The following is an 18,120-nucleotide window of genomic DNA, read 5'->3' as shown; positions in this document are numbered from 1 at the left end:
TGTATATTTCACTACTTCCTCCCTCTCTACCCCCCCCCATTACTACTGTATATTTCACTACTTCCTCCCTCTCTACCCCCCCCCCCATTACTACTGTATATTTCACTACTTCCTCCCTCTCTACCCCCCCCTCCATTACTACTGTATATTTCACTACTTCCTCCCTCTCTACCCCCCCCCCATTACTACTGTATATTTCACTACTTCCTCCCTCTCTACCCCCCCCCTCCATTACTACTGTATATTTCACTACTTCCTCCCTCTCTACCCCCCCCCCCTCCATTACTACTGTATATTTCACTACTTCCTCCCTCTCTACCCCCCCCCATTACTACTGTATATTTCAGTACTTCCTCCCTCTCTACCCCCCCCCATTACTACTGTATATTTCAGTACTTCCTCCCTCTCTAACCCCCCCATTACTACTGTATATTTCAGTACTACCTCCCTCTCTACCCTCCATCTTGTGCGTCACCATGGAGGAGGAGGAAGAATCACTGTGTCTCCCTGATCCATTTATACCACACACCAACACACACACACACACACACACACACACACACACACACACACACACACACACACACACACACACACACACACACACACACACACACACACACACACACACACACACACACACACACACACACACACACACACACACACACACACACACACACACACACACACACACACACACACACACAGGGATACAATAAGCTATACTCATGATTCAGCATGACATCATCGTGAGTTATAGCCTGCCAAGTGTCATCACACCACTGATTACATGTTGGATGAATTCTCTAGGGAATTTCTCTTCAGCCTAGAGTCAGTTTCTTGGGCAGTGGTTTCCTTGAGGGATAAGTCGCTGATAAACGTGACCTGTTGGAATTCACATTGTTGTTGACTTGGGAGCACTAGTGACAGTCAGATAAAACAGGAAACATGTCACATTTTGTTACATCTGTGGGGTTCTTACAAGTCCAGTGAGCTGGAGTTGTTGTTACATTTGAATCATTCGAGTGGCGGGCTTCACAAGCATTTTTTTTTTTCATTTTTACTTTGTCTGTGAACTACTGTGAAAACCATTCACACAGGCAAGTCTGATGAGGCTTAGCCAGAGTCATTTATGTCTTAATATATGGCTCTGGGCTTTAGCTATATCACAGCCTCTGCCATAGAAACAAATGGAGCATGGTGTCAGTGGTTGGACCTTTAAAATGCAATCTCTTGCACAAACCGTTCAAAACGAAATACCGATTTACAAGAGCTAGGTAAAAAATAAAAATATATAAAAAGCGACAGCTATCACGTTTCAGGTAAGACCCAAGTGCAGACTGTGTTGAAGTAACAATGTTTATTGTAACAACAGGGGCAGGAAAACGACAGATCAAGGCAGGTAGGGGTCGATAATCCAGAGTAGTGGGGCCAAGGTACAGGACGGCAGACAGGCCCAGGGTCAGGTCAGATAGAGGTCGGTAATCCAGGGTAGTGGGGCCAAGGTACAGGACGGCAGACAGGCCCAGGGTCAGGTCAGCTAGAGGTCAGTAATCCAGAGTAGGGGGCAAAGGTACAGGACGGCAGGCAGGCCCAGGGTCAGGTCAGATAGAGGTCGGTAATCCAGAGTAAGGGGCAAAGGTACCGGACGGCAGGCAGGCACAGGGTCAGGTCAAATAGAGGTCGGTAATCCAGAGTAGGGGGCAAAGGTACAGGACGGCAGGCAGGCCCAGGGTCAGGTCAGATAGAGGTCGGTAATCCAGAGTAAGGGGCAAAGGTACCGGACGGCAGGCAGGCACAGGGTCAGGTCAAATAGAGGTCGGTAATCCAGAGTAGGGGGCAAAGGTACAGGACGGTAGGCAGGGTCAGGGGCAGGCAGAGTGGTCAGGCAGGCGGACTCGGAGTCAGGACAGGCAGGGGTCCCAGCACCTGGCGTCCTACCTGGTTGAGCGGGGTGCCGGCGCTGGAACTCAGAGATGAGGCCTGGGTCCAGGATGTCCCTAGCGGAGACCCAGCACCTCTCCTCCAGACCATAACCCTCCCAGTCAACCAGGTACTGGAATCCCCTGCCCCGAGGTCAAACCTTCAGGAGGCGTCTCATCATGTCCGCCGGTCGGCCATCAATGTGACGGGGCAGTGGGGTGGGCCTGGAAACAGGAGACAAGGGGCAGTCAGACATGGCTTTAACTCTAGACACAGAAAAGGTAGGAACAATATGGAGTGCATGAGGCAACAGAGGACAAACAGCAGAGGGGCTAATGATCTTGGAGCGGGGGGAAAAAGGTCTCGGTTGTAGCCGCGGCACTATAGCGGTGTGCCAGCGCCTCAGGCTTGACCTTCTTGGATACCGGTTTTTTGCTGTGGAAGCGAAGTGGCCCGGGCCTTACTGAACCCATCCCAGAAGTCCTGGTACACTGCGGAGCTGGTAGAGAGGTCCAGGGCAATTTCTAAGCCCCCAGGAAGACGTCACGGGGCAGGCAGAGCTGACTTCAGGCAATGAGTGTGGCAGGACGGGCTCCAGCCCATGATGGCACCAGTAGCCCAGTCAATGGAGGGATTGTGTTGCTGGAGCCAAGATAATCCCAATGCCACAGGAACCTGTGGAGACTCAACCAGCAGGAATTGGATCATCTCGCTGTGGTTACCCGACACTCGTAGGTTGACAGGGGTGGTCTGGTGGGTGACCCGGCCTATAGAGCCCCCGTCCAGCGCTTAAACACCCATGGGAATGGAGAGGGGTTGAGTGGGGATGCCCAGCTCGGACGCCAGGGTAACATCCATGAGACTCACATCGGCCCCCGAGTCGATGACTACCTGGAGAGACTTGGACTGGTTGCCCCACCACAGGATGGCATGGAGAAGGGGAGATGAAAAATTATCTTTAAGACCCACCAGAGTACTCACTCCAACGAATGAGCTAGGTCTCCTGAAGGGACAGGTAGACACTTAATGACCGGCAGTACCGCAATACAAACAACTCTGGGTCTCAAGTCTGCGTACGTGTTTGGCGGTAGACAGCCTAGACCTGCCGAGCTGCATCGGCTCGGGAAGAGGTCTCTGGATGCTCTTGGAGGGACTCGAGTAAGCTCGGATCCTCTCGGGGACGTAGACGCAGGGGATTTCCGGAGTTCATCAGATGCAAGGTGGGATCCCTGAGTGAGTGATTGGGACTGCAATCGGATCTCTTCTCCCTCCTACTTTCCCGTAGCCGACCATCGATCCGGATGGTTAAAGCGATGAGTGAGTTGAGATCAGTCGGTAGCTCTCGGGCTGCCAGCTCATCCTTTACCTCCTCCGATAATCCGTGCAGGAACATGTCGAACAACGCTTCCGTGTTCCAGGTACCCTCTGCTGCTAGCGTGCGGAACTCCACCGCATGGTCTGCCACACTGAGGGTGTCCAGCCGAAGCTGGAGTAACTTCCTGGCAGCATCTCTCCCACAGCTAACTACTGTATATTAACGTCAGTCTTATTGAATATCTGATCTGTAATAAACCATATCAGGTCTATTCTACTAGAAGGGGATCACAGCTAACTACTGTACATACTGAACGACGTCTAGATGGTATAAATCTCAGAGGAATATGAACAGATTTGAGGTCAATTACCCTTATTGCTTTTCATGAAGGAAAATTTGACAACAAATATTTTTGTTTACTTCCTGAACATGACTAAAATGGAATGGATTTGACCCCAAATTTCTTTCTTTCCTTTCTTTCCTTCCTTTCTTTCCTTCCTTTCTTTCCTTCTTTCCTTCCTTCTTTATTCCTTCCTTCCTTCCTTCCTTCCTTCCTTCCTTCCTTCCTTCCTTCCTTCCTTCCTTCCTTCCTTCCTTCCTTCCTTCCTTCCTTCCTTCCTTCCTTCCTTCCTTCCTTCCTTCCTTCCTTCCTTCCTTCCTTCCTTCCTTCCTTCCTTCCTTCCTTCTTTCTTACTTTCTTTCCTTCTTTCTTTCTTTCTTACTTTCTTTCCTTCCTTCTTTCCTTCTTTCTTTCCTTTTCTCCTCCATTTTCTCCATCTCTCCGTCTTTACCTCCCGTGCCCTCTCTTTCACCCCAAGCATTTTTCTCTCTCCCACGTTTTGTCCCTAGCTGTCTTTTCCTTCTCCGTGTAACATGATGAACAGCTTTTCACCTCTGTCTGTATTATAACGATGAATTGGTTTGGTGTAACGTGATACCCAAAGCACTCTACTGGAGAACGGTGTGTTTTCCTCTATGTCCATCCACTGTGGAAAGATACAGCTGGTGATTATTGGTGTTACGTAACCATCATGGGGGGTGGATGTTAAGAATCGTACCCCTGTCAAGGGTTATACTGACAAATAAGACACAGGTCCCAAGGACCTCTTACCAAAACAGAAGAAAATGCTCCAGAACAGAGTAAAGCTGGAAGGTAATGAACTCACTGGAGCACCCATCGGTGTACATTCACTTGAACTGATCGTTCACTACCTCACACCAATAAGAGGAGAGGACATCAGACCCTTCACTACCTCACACCAATAAGAGGAGAGGACATCAGACCCTTCACTACCTCACACCAATCAGAGGAGAGGACATCAGACATTTCACTACCTCACACCAATAAGAGGAGAGGACATCAGACCCTTCACTACCTCGCACCAATAAGAGGAGAGGACATCAGACCCTTCACTACCTCACACCAATCAGAGGAGAGGACATCAGACCCTTCACTACCTCACACCAATAAGAGGAGAGGACATCAGACCCTTCACTACCTCACACCAATAAGAGGAGAGGACATCAGACCCTTCACTACCTCGCACCAATAAGAGGAGAGGACATCAGACCCTTCACTACCTCACACCAATAAGAGGAGAGGACATCAGACCCTTCACTACCTCACACCAATAAGAGGAGAGGGTGTGTCTTAAAAGTCTCAAGTGGTTTTCTCTGCGCCTCTCCCGTCTCTCATATTCGCCGAGCTGAAAACACGCAGCGGGACAGGTAAAAGCAAGATGGCCGATGCCTCCACTATAATGGAAATGTGTTTCCTTTGTCTTGTTATATTCCGATCAGACCTGTGACAACTACTAATGGAAAGGAGACTTGGAGAGGAAGCCGTTTTTAGACTGTTGAAATGCACCCTGGGCCCATTCATCCTGTCGTTAATGGTACCAAATTTTCCGTAAAGATCTTAACAGACCAATCTAGACAACTTTGCTGATTGTTGGCGGCGATGTGCTACGTGATGGACACGGTTCACTCAAGTGCTTTGTCACTATGAAAGACAGCGGAGCTCGGCAGGAGGCGCTAGTTTATAGATACGCTACGTCGTAAAACAGTCCACGCGGACCAAAGCCTAGCGCAGCATTGGTTCAAACACTTTTAACCTGCTTTTAAAAATATATATATATTTCACCTTTATTTAACCAGGTGGGCCAGTTGAGAACAAGTTCTCATTTATAACTACGACCTGGCCAAGATAAAGCAAAGCAGTGCGACACAAACAACAACACAGAGTTACACATAAACAAACGTACAGTCAATAACACAATAGAAACATCTATGTACAGTGTGTGAAAATTTGGAAGAGTAGGGAGGTAAGGCTTTGTGTGCCTAATGTGAGGGGTTTGCATTTTGCCACTATTCTATGAATTCAGTTATGCCAAACAAGCCCAGCTGATTTGAATCAATTTCAAATCGTATTTGAATCCAGGTCAGTTTGAATATCCAACTTTGAGACGAGATAGATGGGTTTCCTACCCTGAGAGAGAGAGAGAGAGAGAGAGAGAGAGAGAGAGAGAGAGAGAGAGAGAGAGAGAGAGAGAGAGAAAAAGGTCTTCAACACTCATCTTACAAGAGCCTCGACGTTGCAGGACATCAAGCAGCAGGCTAGCTGTACGAGTAAATGGACGTGCTGGAGAGGGGCCTGTGTTTCTGTCATGTGCAAAAAGGAAAAGCCGGCGACTGAATGAAGAACTCTTCCAGCCGGTTTGTTGGAGTTCAGAACATCAGACAATGGATGGAGATCCTCGGGGGTTTACGAGAAACCTTCTCTGTGAAAGAAAGAGAAGGAAAGTGTGTTTTGTCGACCTACAGATGTAGGATCTTCATTTGATCAACCTGTTGCAGGAGAACTTTCCTGCAACGCAGCAAATTAAAAAAAACTTGTAAAAACTTGTAGCGTATTTCAACTTTGAAATTTCAGACTTGATTTTCACTTATGAAACATTTAGCAACAATTTTTTTAAATATTAATTACAATCCACATTCCCTTTTGCTTTTGGATTATTTCCTTGCTGTAGTAAACTGGCTCAAATGAAGATCCTACATCTGTATACTGTATGTGAGTGTAAAGCTCTGCTCCAGATGTGAACAGGATCTGATCCCAGCCGCTATGTGCAGAATATATTTCCCTCATAGAGCAACCAACCTATCATCACTGTCTGCTATTGAAATATAATGTTTATGTGTGTGTAACTGTGTGCGAGAGAGAGAGAGAGAGAGAGAGAGAGAGAGAGAGAGAGAGAGAGTTAGAGAGAGAGAGAGAGAGAGACAGACAGACAGACAGACAGACAGACAGACAGACAGACAGACAGACAGACAGACAGACAGACAGACAGACAGACAGACAGACAGACAGACAGACAGACAGACAGACAGACAGACAGACAGACAGACAGACAGACAGACAGACAGACAGACAGAGGTAGAAACCAAAGAAGGCACATGATCTGAAGCACCTTGGCTGACCGACTTTAGTCCTACTGATTACTGTGGGTGAGAATGTCTCCTAAATTACTAACATATACATCCATTTCACACCCTTACAGCTTCTCTCTTATTGCTTTTCAGTCTTGGCTGAAATCTCTGGTTGCTGATTGTCGTGAGTTCGGTGTCCTCGATGCAACCGTTTTTGCTACAATTTCCAAGTACATTTCTGCTTTTACCGGTCTTACATCTGAGACTTTCCTGTGAAATTCAAGCACAATAACTGAATTTTCCCACTTGTGCTTGTTCAATATTGAATTGTCCATAAGAAACAGTGACAGGTGACTTGACATCTACAGGCCTACTTTAGGCTAAAGCAGAGGCTCTTTTAACCTTCCCCATTCTGAGACCCACTTTCCCCCTGCTTTTTCAGGAACCCCTTCCCTTGAAAGCTCACTGAGGCCCCCCAGGGTTCCGTCTTAGGCCCCCTGGTTTAGAATCACTGGGTTCCAGAGTGTGCTGTCTTGATTCCTTGTTCAGACACTTTCAGCTCCGTGTACAGTAGAACACGATGATATTCTCCAGGGATTGCCGGCCTTTGTAGAAGAGGATCATAGCCTTTGTGAAGCCCGTATGAATGCAGTCACTGTGCCGCCTCGCTCGTATGACTGTCCACCTTGTCCGAAACCTCGGAGTCCGACACAGCTCCCAGCCCCAACCAGGTTGGAGCTCTCTGAAACTAGCAACTCGCAAAATTGGTTGAAATGACATCACCAGAACCAGTCTGGTTGACATTACGTCATTATGATGTCATTTCAACCAGTCTTGCCCAGTTTTGACCGTTGAGGAGACCCCTTGAGCAGAGCAAGATATTTGAGGGTGAAGTCAGGGTGATGTCAACCATAAGACATAATAAAAATGTCAACTTGCAAATCTTTATAAATGTGGTATTTCAGTTGGCTATATAATGTGTTACTGTTATTAACCACTAGGCAGGTAGCCTAGTGGAAAGAGTGTTGGGCCTGTAACCAAACAGTTGCTGGATCGAATCCCCAAACTGACAAGGTAAAAATCTGTTGTTCTGCTACTGCTACACTTAACCCACTGTTCACCAGGTGCTGTGGATGTCGATTAAGGCAGCCCCCCGCACCTCTCTGATTCAGAGGGGTTGGGTTAAATGCAGAAGATACATTTCAGTTGAAGGCATTCAGTTGTACAACTGACTAGGTGTCCCCCTTATGCAGGCTACATAATAAGTATATCCTTCAAGGGCCAACCAATGACCATCACCTGCAATTCAGGAGCCCATACTTCCTTCAGGACCACAGAGACAGTCCTCATAGAACCTTCCCCACAACACACATTTTGAGACATCATATGAACAAGACATGAGTGGCGTATATCGTGTGAAAGCAGCTTTTAAAAAAGAAGAGTTGAAAAAAATCCACCTAGTATTTAATTAGCTCTGTTTCAAACCACCAAGCGGACTCATGTTTTACCACACCTCTGCAGTACTACCACGTGTTTTTCAAGCAAGCTGGCTTTATAGCTATCTACAGCTCGAGTGGGTTCCATTACACACCGATCTGTTGGAACTGTGACGCATGTTGATGATGTAATGCTCTGACATCATAGGCCTATCTACCTGAACCTGACTAAGGATGAACCTTTGTGTTTATCTCCTTGTTAAAATTTGACTTACTGCTATATGAACTATGGGTACCATGCTAAAAAATATCAGAAGACTGGTAACAGGAAGAATTTATTCATCAAAAGTGGACATTTTTATTTTGCTTTGTGTATTACTGCTTTAAGGCTGGTTAATACTTGCTTGGTCTGACGACATGTCTGTAGACAATTAGAATGTCACTAATGTCACCGGTCAAAACTATATTTAATTTATACTCCGGTAGAATGTCTGTAGACCTTCGCTGAAACTCACAACCGTAAGCTATTTTCTGTAGTTAGCTCGCCATTACGTTTTAAATAATAATAATAAATAAATAATTATAGAAATAATGATCTTGTTGTGATTTATCTTCCTGTAATAATGAATAGAAATTAGCTAACGTTAAGACATTGTCATTATTAGCTAGCTCGCTAAAAAGCTAACGTTAAGACATTGTCAGCTACTGTATGCTCTGGTCATTATTAGCTAGCTAGCTAAAAAGCTAACGATTATCCTTCAATCAATCATGGCAGCATCCACATTAATGTACGGAAATATATTCCATTCTTATTTACAATTAAAAGTGACTCTAAAATGACACAATAGATTATTTACCATTAATTTCTATTGGGCACAAAATAATTTGTAAACACAACCAAAACAAGCTGCAAATGCATCCGACAAGTTTGTAGTCACAATATTGATGTAGTCATTGCGTGCTAGGAATATGGGGTGGTAGGTATATGGGGTGCTAGGTATATGGGGTGCTAGGTATATGGGGTAGTAGGTATATGGGGTAGTAGGTATATGAGGTAGTAGGTATATGGGGTGCTAGGTATATGGGGTAGTATGTATATGGGGTAGTAGGTATATGGGGTGCTAGGTATATGGGGTAGTAGGTATATGGGGTAGTAGGTATATGGGGTGCTAGGTATATGGGGTAGTAGGTATATGGGGTAGTAGGTATATGGGGTGCTAGGTATACGGGGTGCTAGGTATACGGGGTGCTAGGTATACGGGGTGCTAGGTATACGGGGTGCTAGGTATACGGGGTAGTAGGTATACGGGGTAGTAGGTATATGGGGTGCTAGGTATATGGGGTAGTAGGTATATGGGGTAGTAGGTATATGGGGTGCTAGGTATACGGGGTGCTAGGTATACGGGGTAGTAGGTATACGGGGTAGTAGGTATACGGGGTAGTAGGTATACGGGGTAGTAGGTATACGGGGTAGTAGGTATATGGGGTGTAGGTATATGGGGTGCTAGGTATATGGGGTAGTAGGTATATGAGGTGGTAGGTATATGGGGTAGTAGGTATACGGGGTGGTAGGTATATGGGGTAGTAGGTATATGGGGTGCTAGGTATATGGGGTAGTAGGTATATGAGGTGGTAGGTATATGGGGTAGTAGGTATACGGGGTGGTAGGTATACGGGGTAGTAGGTATACGGGGTAGTAGGTATACGGGGTAGTAGGTATATGGGGTAGTAGGTATATGGGGTGCTAGGTATATGGGGTAGTAGGTATATGAGGTGGTAGGTATATGGGGTAGTAGGTATACGGGGTGGTAGGTATATGGGGTGCTAGGTATATGGGACCAAATACCAAACTTTTGGCTACTTTAATACACTATAAGTGAATTTGTCCAAATACTTATGACACCTTCAAATGGGGGGGACTAGATACAGTACATAAAGTTCCTTCACTTCTAAATGGTAAAACAGATTTCTATAAAAATAGCCTCAAATAAAAACTAAAATTCTGTACTGTCTCCTCATATGAAACATTTAATCTCAAATCCAAAATGCTGGACTATTATAGAGCCAAATTAAAAGTTTTAGCTTCACTGTCCAAATAAATATGCAGGGGGTTACAAATGAAATTTGTCAAATATGTTACGAATTTGCAATACATATATGTTTACAAATTCCAATTTGTTGTGGCTAATGTTAGCTAGGCTAGGGGTTAGGGGTTAGGGTTTAAGGTTAGGCATTTAAGGGTTAAGGTTAGGTTTCGGGAAGTGTTAGCTAACATGCTAATTAGTTGAAAAGTAGCTGAAAAGTAGTAGCCAAGTTGCTCGTTAGCTAAAGTTGTCCGCAATGTGATTTGAACATACACAATCTTTGGGTTGTTAGACGTTTTGTGGTATTAGGACTTCATTGACATGTAGCTGTAACCAGAAGACAACATCATGCGTAGTGGACGTACCAGAGTTTAATTCCATTGTCTTTTGAAACAAAGAGGATTTACGCATCAACTTGATTTACGAAGGTGATTCCTCATGAAAAAAGACAAAAAATAAATAAAATACCATTGTTTTTTTTTGGGGGGGGGGGGGGGTTCAACAACTTTAATCCAATAGAATGAAATGATTGTTGACATATATTTGACATTAGTATCTAGAATCAGGATAGAGATATAATTAATCAAAGTTGGTAATATTGATCACATTTTGGCCTTACTTATAAGACTCCATAATGGTTCATCTGTAGGTGCAACAAAGCAAATATTGGTTTCATATCAAGCTTTAGCCTTTGTTCTGTAATATGAGTAGTATTTTGATTTCAAGAACAATATTCTTAAATTAATTTATAAATATTGAAAAATATATACATGAATATTGAAAAATTGTTTTTGGCTTATTTTTTTCAACATATTGTTGAACATAATATACTATACGGGAATATTTAAGTTCCAGAGTGGGATTACTGCGTTTGAAGTTTTCAAATGCATCCTGTCATTACTAAATGTGTGCTGTGACTATTACTGTTATAACACAAAATAACATTTGATTAATACAATCTTTAATCAGACGTCTTCCTCAAATATGGTCTGGAGAAGGGGATGATGAGGGAATCTAATTTGATTGGTCCACAACTCACGGCTCAAACACTTCAATCAGGAAGTTAGAGCTGCAGCATTTGTTGCCATAGAAACGTATCTGGCAAAGAGGTCACCTTCGTGTCAACAGTTATCCAGAACACAGAACTGACCGAGTGGAACACAGAACTGACCGAGTGGAACACAGAACTGACCGAGTGGAACACAGAACTGACCGAGTGGAACACAGAGCTGACCGAGTTGAACACAGAACTGACCGAGTGGAACACAGAACTGACCGAGTGGAACACAGAACTGACCGAGTGGAACACAGAGCTGACCGAGTTGAACACAGAACTGACCGAGTGGAACACAGAACTGACCGAGTTAGAACACAGAACTGACCGAGTGGAACACAGAACTGACCGAGTTAGAACACAGAGCTGACCGAGTGGAACACAGAACTAACCGAGTGGAACACAGAACTGACCGAGTGGAACACAGAACTGACCGAGTGGAACACAGAACTGACCGAGTGGAACACAGAACTGACCGAGTGGAACACAGAACTGACCGAGTGGAACACAGAACTGACCGGGTGGAACACAGAACTGACCGGGTGGAACACAGAACTGACCGAGTGGAACACAGAACTGACCGAGTGGAACACAGAACTGACCGAGTGGAACACAGAACTGACCGAGTGGAACACAGAGCTGACCGAGTGGAACACAGAGCTGAACGAGTGGAACACAGAACTGACCGAGTGGAACACAGAGCTGACCGAGTGGAACACAGAACTGACCGAGTGGAACACAGAACTGACCGAGTGGAACACAGAACTGACCGAGTGGAACACAGAACTGACCGAGTGGAACACAGAGCTGACCGAGTGGAACACAGAACTGACCGAGTGGAACACAGAACTGACCGAGTGGAACACAGAACTGACCGAGTGGAACACAGAACTGACCGAGTGGAACACAGAACTGACCGAGTGGAACACAGGTCCAGCATCCCTTCTAGTATCTTGTGTTCAGTAGGCACCAAAAAGAGTAAAACAGACTGAAAGAGGGAGGGAATACTTTGATCCAATAAGAAATAAAAAACATGTTTTCCATTGCAAAATGTTTGAAGATGTTTTTCGTTGCATGCCATCTCATGGGCCTTGCTATTTACCACAAATCTGCCAAAATAATGGGCCTTGCTATTTATAGCAAATCTCCAAACAAGTAGAATAACTATTCTCCAATAGAGGGCACTAAATGCCCAGGCTAGAAGAGGCTATGCAAGGGGCCTTTTTTGACTGCCACTGAACAGGTTACTGGAGGTGCCTGAAAGAGATCATGGAGAGATATCGGAAAAGCCTAAAGCATTGCTTTAACAAACAGTTCATAAATAACCACCGCTCCACCAATCAAGGAGTGGAACATGGTAATGAGACTACAATAATCTCCACTGGCCTACATCACCTCCATACATGATCTTGAGCTCTAACAACTTGAATAGCTCTAACAGTTCTAACAGCTCTAACAGCTCTAATAGCTCTAACAGCTCTAACAGCTCTAACAGCTCTAACAGCTCTAATAGCTCTAATAGCTCTAATAGCTCTAACAGCTCTAATAGCTCTAATAGCTCTAACAGCTCTAACAGCTCTAACAGCTCTAATAGCTCTAATATCTCTAACAGCTCTAATCTAATAGCTCTAACAGCTCTAATAGCTATAATAGCTATAATAGCTCTAATAGCTCTAATAGCTCTAACAGCTCTAATAGCTATAATAGCTCTAATAGCTCTAATAGCTCTAATAGCTCTAACAGCTCTAACAGCTCTAATAGCTCTAATAGCTCTAATAGCTCAAAGCTCTAATAGCTCTAACAGCTCTAAAGCTTAATAGCTCTAACAGCTCTAATAGCTACTAATAGCTCTAAAGCTCTAATAGCTCAATAGCTCTAATAGCTATAATAGCTCTAACAGCTCTAATAGCTACTAATAGCTCTAAAGCTCTAAAGCTCTAATAGCTATAATAGTCTAATAGCTCTAATAGCTTAATAGCTCTAATAGCTCTAACAGCTCTAACAGCTCTAATAGCTCTAATAGCTCTAATAGCTCTAATAGCTCTAATAGCTCTAATAGCTCTAATAGCTCTAACAGCTCTAACAGCTCTAATAGCTCTAATAGCTCTAATAGCTCTAATAGCTCTAATAGCTCTAATAATAGCTCTAACAGCTCTAACAGCTCTAATAGCTCTAATAGCTCTAATAGCTCTAATAGCTCTAATAGCTCTAATAGCTCTAACAGCTCTAACAGCTCTAATAGCTCTAACAGCTCTAACAGCTCTAACATCTCTAACAGCTCTAATAGCTCTAATAGCTCTAATAGCTCTAACAGCTCTAACATCTCTAACAGCTCTAACAGCTCTAATAGCTCTAATAGCTCTAATAGCTCTAACAGCTCTAATAGCTCTAATAGCTCTAATAGCTCTAACAGCTCTAACAGCTCTAATAGCTCTAATAGCTCTAATAGCTCTAACAGCTCTAACAGCTCTAATAGCTCTAATAGCTCTAATAGCTCTAATAGCTCTAACAGCTCTAACAGCTCTAATAGCTCTAATAGCTATAATAGCTCTAACAGCTCTAACAGCTCTAATAGCTCTAACAGCTCTAATAGCTATAATAGCTCTAATAGCTCTAACAGCTCTAATAGCTATAATAGCTATAATAGCTCTAATAGCTCTAATAGCTCTAACAGCTCTAACAGCTCTAACATCTCTAACAGCTCTAATAGCTCTAATAGCTCTAATAGCTCTAATAGCTCTAATAGCTCTAACAGCTCTAACAGCTCTAATAGCTCTAACATCTCTAATAGCTCTAACAGCTCTAATAGCTATAATAGCTCTAATAGCTCTAATAGCTCTAACATCTCTAATAGCTCTAACATCTCTAACAGCTCTAATAGCTCTAATAGCTCTAATAGCTCTAATAGCTCTAACAGCTCTAACAGCTCTAATAGCTATAATAGCTTTATGAAATTACAGTAAATGTTACCCTCAATGCTCCCATCAAATATATTTATCAACTTGCCTTCCACTGTCCTCAGATTGTAAATGATAAAATTATGACTATTTTTATTATTGTATTTTTTCAAAATTAGACATATTATGCCCTCAGCGTTCACTTGAAGCTCCTATAATGATAACATTAGTAACAATAACACCCGTTGAGAGGAGCTTACCCAATTAGACTAGAGCTTGGAGCGAGTTTCCCAAAGGCTGGAGCTTTGGCCTTCTCGCCCACTCCCATTTAGCTTCATTAGCGCTAACTACACGAGCTCAGGGCATGCCCCGGCCCAGCATGCATTTGTAGTCCACTTGTGTGCTGCTAATAGCCCCTTGCTTTAGTTACAGTCATCTAGTGTGCTAAATATTTTCATAAAGGAATCGAATAACACACACAGGTGAAAAATCAAGGGTGACTTACAAAGATGAGGAGGACCAAGACCAAGAGAAGGAGTGCGGGGATGTACAGTATTGTCCACAACTAAAGAATCAGTGTGGAATCTCAAAAGACAGGTATCTCAAAAGCATGACGGTGTACTAGGTGTACATGCTAACAGAAAACAACGAGTTGAGTAGCTAGCTAAGTGTGTCATTGTAGCAAAGTATTCATCAACTAAAAATATGATCACTTAAAAGTTTTGTTCATTTTCGTATTATCTATACAATAGGCTGTTGTTGATTTTGGCCCAATAGGCCTGGCATATTACCTCTTTCAATGAGCTTTCCATTTTGATAGGGAAAGCTCATCCCTGCCCAACCTGGCACGAGTGGCCCGAAGGGTGTTCCACATCCCCAGTGGCTCTGAAAGCACTGAGAGGGTATTTTCCACTGCTGGCCTGCTCTCCAGGCAGCATCGCATGAGCCTGAAGTCACAGACTACAAACTCATGTTTCTACAAATGAATTTAATAGGCGCTGTAGACGGAGCGTAATAAGGCATTTTTCGTTTAATTTGTATTCAATTCTAAGTCACAGACTATATGTTCAATTTATAGACTATAATGATTTAATACGATGAACTGTTGTTTAAATGCTGCGCCTTAATGTCCCTGCCATCCTAGTGTGTCACACACACAAATGCTTCACAATGTATTTCTTTGTAGTCTATAGTCTTTAAATAATAAAAAAGAATATAGCCTAAATAGATTAATGGCTATAAATCAATCTCTGAATGTGCTACCATGATTAAACCACTCTCGCCCGCTACGCTAGGATGTAAGGATTACAGGCATATGTGGCTGTGACGTAGGGTTCAGCCAGGAGTTGATGGACAGTCGAAAGAGCGAATTTAAATGTTAGAAGGTACATCCCAGCTTTAAGTGGTGTCAGATTTCACATCCTGCTTCATACAAGCAGAAGAGACATACTCCTGTGTCTGTGAGAATCAGGGTTCCCGCTCAATGTAAGCTATTTCAATCTACGGTGTCCACAGATCAATTTATAAATGAAAATATCTGTCGTAACCGGTGCCAGAACCACGCAGGTCCCCTAAACAGGGGACTTTACGTTCGAAGAGGTTTTAATGAATTTGGGTATTTAGACTTCTATATAGGTAGAGACCATTGAACAGAACAAGGTTATGTCAATAACACAGAAAGAACCTTATTGTCCCAAGCTGTCAATTAGTCTACACCTGTATAAGACCAAGATAAAAGCATTTCATGTATTCAGTAATGTTACACTTATCTACATACCAGGGGCTTCAAGTTTCAATGAGTCCAGCCTGTAGATCTTTATCAGCAGGTATTAAATCACAATCGTCTGATCTCAGATCTCCACTATGTCTACCATGCCGCATACATAGTGGAGACTTCAGACATTTATGGGGACAGCTAAACATAGAATCCAGAGAGGCAGGAAAGGTTGGCTTCAAGGCCAAGCAGACAGCTACAGTTAACATAACACATGGTGGTTGAAGAAGGTTACATAAACTTGTAGTAAGCATCGTCGAATTACAGACCGGGGTGAGGCCCATTGATCATCAGTTATCATATTAAAAACTGCAAACATTTGCCATTCCCCTATGGCAAAATGTGTAGAATTGGAGGAAATGAGCTGTAAAAAGAATGATCTCCTTCCCATGGCAAAATGAGTAGAATTGGAGGAAATGAGCTGTAAAAAAAATGATCTCCTTCCCATGGCAAAATGAGTAGAATTGGAGGAAATGAGCTGTAAAAAAAAGATCTCCTTCCCATGGCAAAATGAGTAGAATTGGAGGAAATGAGCTGTAAAAAAAATGATCTCCTTCCCATGGCAAAATGAGTAGAATTGGAGGAAATGAGCTGTAAAAAAAAATGATCTCCTTCCCATGGCAAAATGAGTAGAATTGGAGGAAATGAGCTGTAAAAAAAAAGATCTCCTTCCCATGGCAAAATGAGTAGAATTGGAGGAAATGAGCTGTAAAAAAAAATGATCTCCTTCCCATGGCAAAATGAGTAGAATTGGAGGAAATGAGCTGTAAAAAAAATGATCTCCTTCCCATGGCAAAATGAGTAGAATTTGAGGAAATGAGCTGTAAAAAAAATGATCTCCTTCCCATGGCAAAATGAGTAGAATTGCAGCCAACTGTAGCTTAGAAAAAAAGGATTCCAAAAGGGTTTTTCAGCTGTCCCCATAGGTCATAGGAGAACCCTTAGGTGTTCCAGATATAATTATTTTGGGTTCCATGTAGAACACTCTGGGGGAAAGGGTTCTACATGGAACCCAATAGGGTTCTCCCTGGAACCAAAAAGGGTTCCTCAAAGGATTATTCTATGGGGACAGCCGAAGAATCCTTTGAGGTTCTAGATAGCACCTTTTTTTTCTAAGAGTGTAGAGCGTGCTACTTGCAACGTCAGGGTAGTGGGTTTGATTCCCCGGACCACCCGCATGTAAAATGTATGCATGACTGTAAGACGCTTTGGATAAAAGTGTCTGCTTCATGGCATATATTATTAATGAATTAATTATTATTATTATGTGTTACTTGGATTTACAGCAATGTGTTTGCCTCAACTCCAAATGAATGGAACAGATTAGCACCAAATAAAACCAGGACATGATATGGTGCTTTAAACTAAATGTGGACTGAGGCATATAGCTGGATCTGAACAGCAGATGGCCTGGGATGTGAACTTAACCTACTCTTGAGATATAAAACATCTAATCTCATGCACATTTTTAAAAACAATGTTTGAGTCCATTCTGTATTTTTTTTTATTGGTTATAGATAGTTTTCACCACAAGAGTGACTCATAGAGACCAGAGTCACTAGTGGTCTCTGATACATTCTGACCTTTTTGATTTACCCACTGTCATTTCAATAGGACCAGTGATCGGCGGCCACATCCATGAGTTCCGTTTTATTATGTCCCCGCAGTTTTTTTTTTAAAAGCTGCTAACCTTTAAAGTTTGTGAGGAGGAAACAGACGCTTTCGCTATTTTAATTGTCTGATCTCAGATCTCCACTATGTCTACCATGCCGCATACATAGCGGAGGCTTCAGACGTTTATGGGGACAGCTAAACATAGAATCCAGAGAGGCAGGAAAGGTTGGCTTCAAGGCCAAGCAGACAGTTGTAGTTAAAATTACACAGCCATGGTGTTTGAAGGTTGATGTTTTAGTTCACCTCACTTTACAATGTTTGTGTGAGAACCATTGTTCTTAAACACACCTGCAAACTCCACAAATAATTATCCTGGGGATCTAAGAAGATCAGAGAAGATCCTGATTCAGGGACATAAGAACGACGGTCTACTGTGGATGATGTCATTTCCACGTCAATTGGAAGTGTAGGCGGTAAGACTGACAGGTATAATGCATTATTATTTGTTATAAGCATGTATGAGCCTTTATAATGTCTTCTTATAAAGCACTAATCAGGATCATTATGCGATGACAATAAGACCTTATGAGGCGT

Source organism: Salvelinus alpinus, chromosome 30, assembly GCF_045679555.1.
Source record: "Salvelinus alpinus chromosome 30, SLU_Salpinus.1, whole genome shotgun sequence".
Lineage (NCBI taxonomy): Eukaryota > Metazoa > Chordata > Actinopteri > Salmoniformes > Salmonidae > Salvelinus > Salvelinus alpinus.
This window is presented reverse-complemented; position numbering follows the sequence as displayed.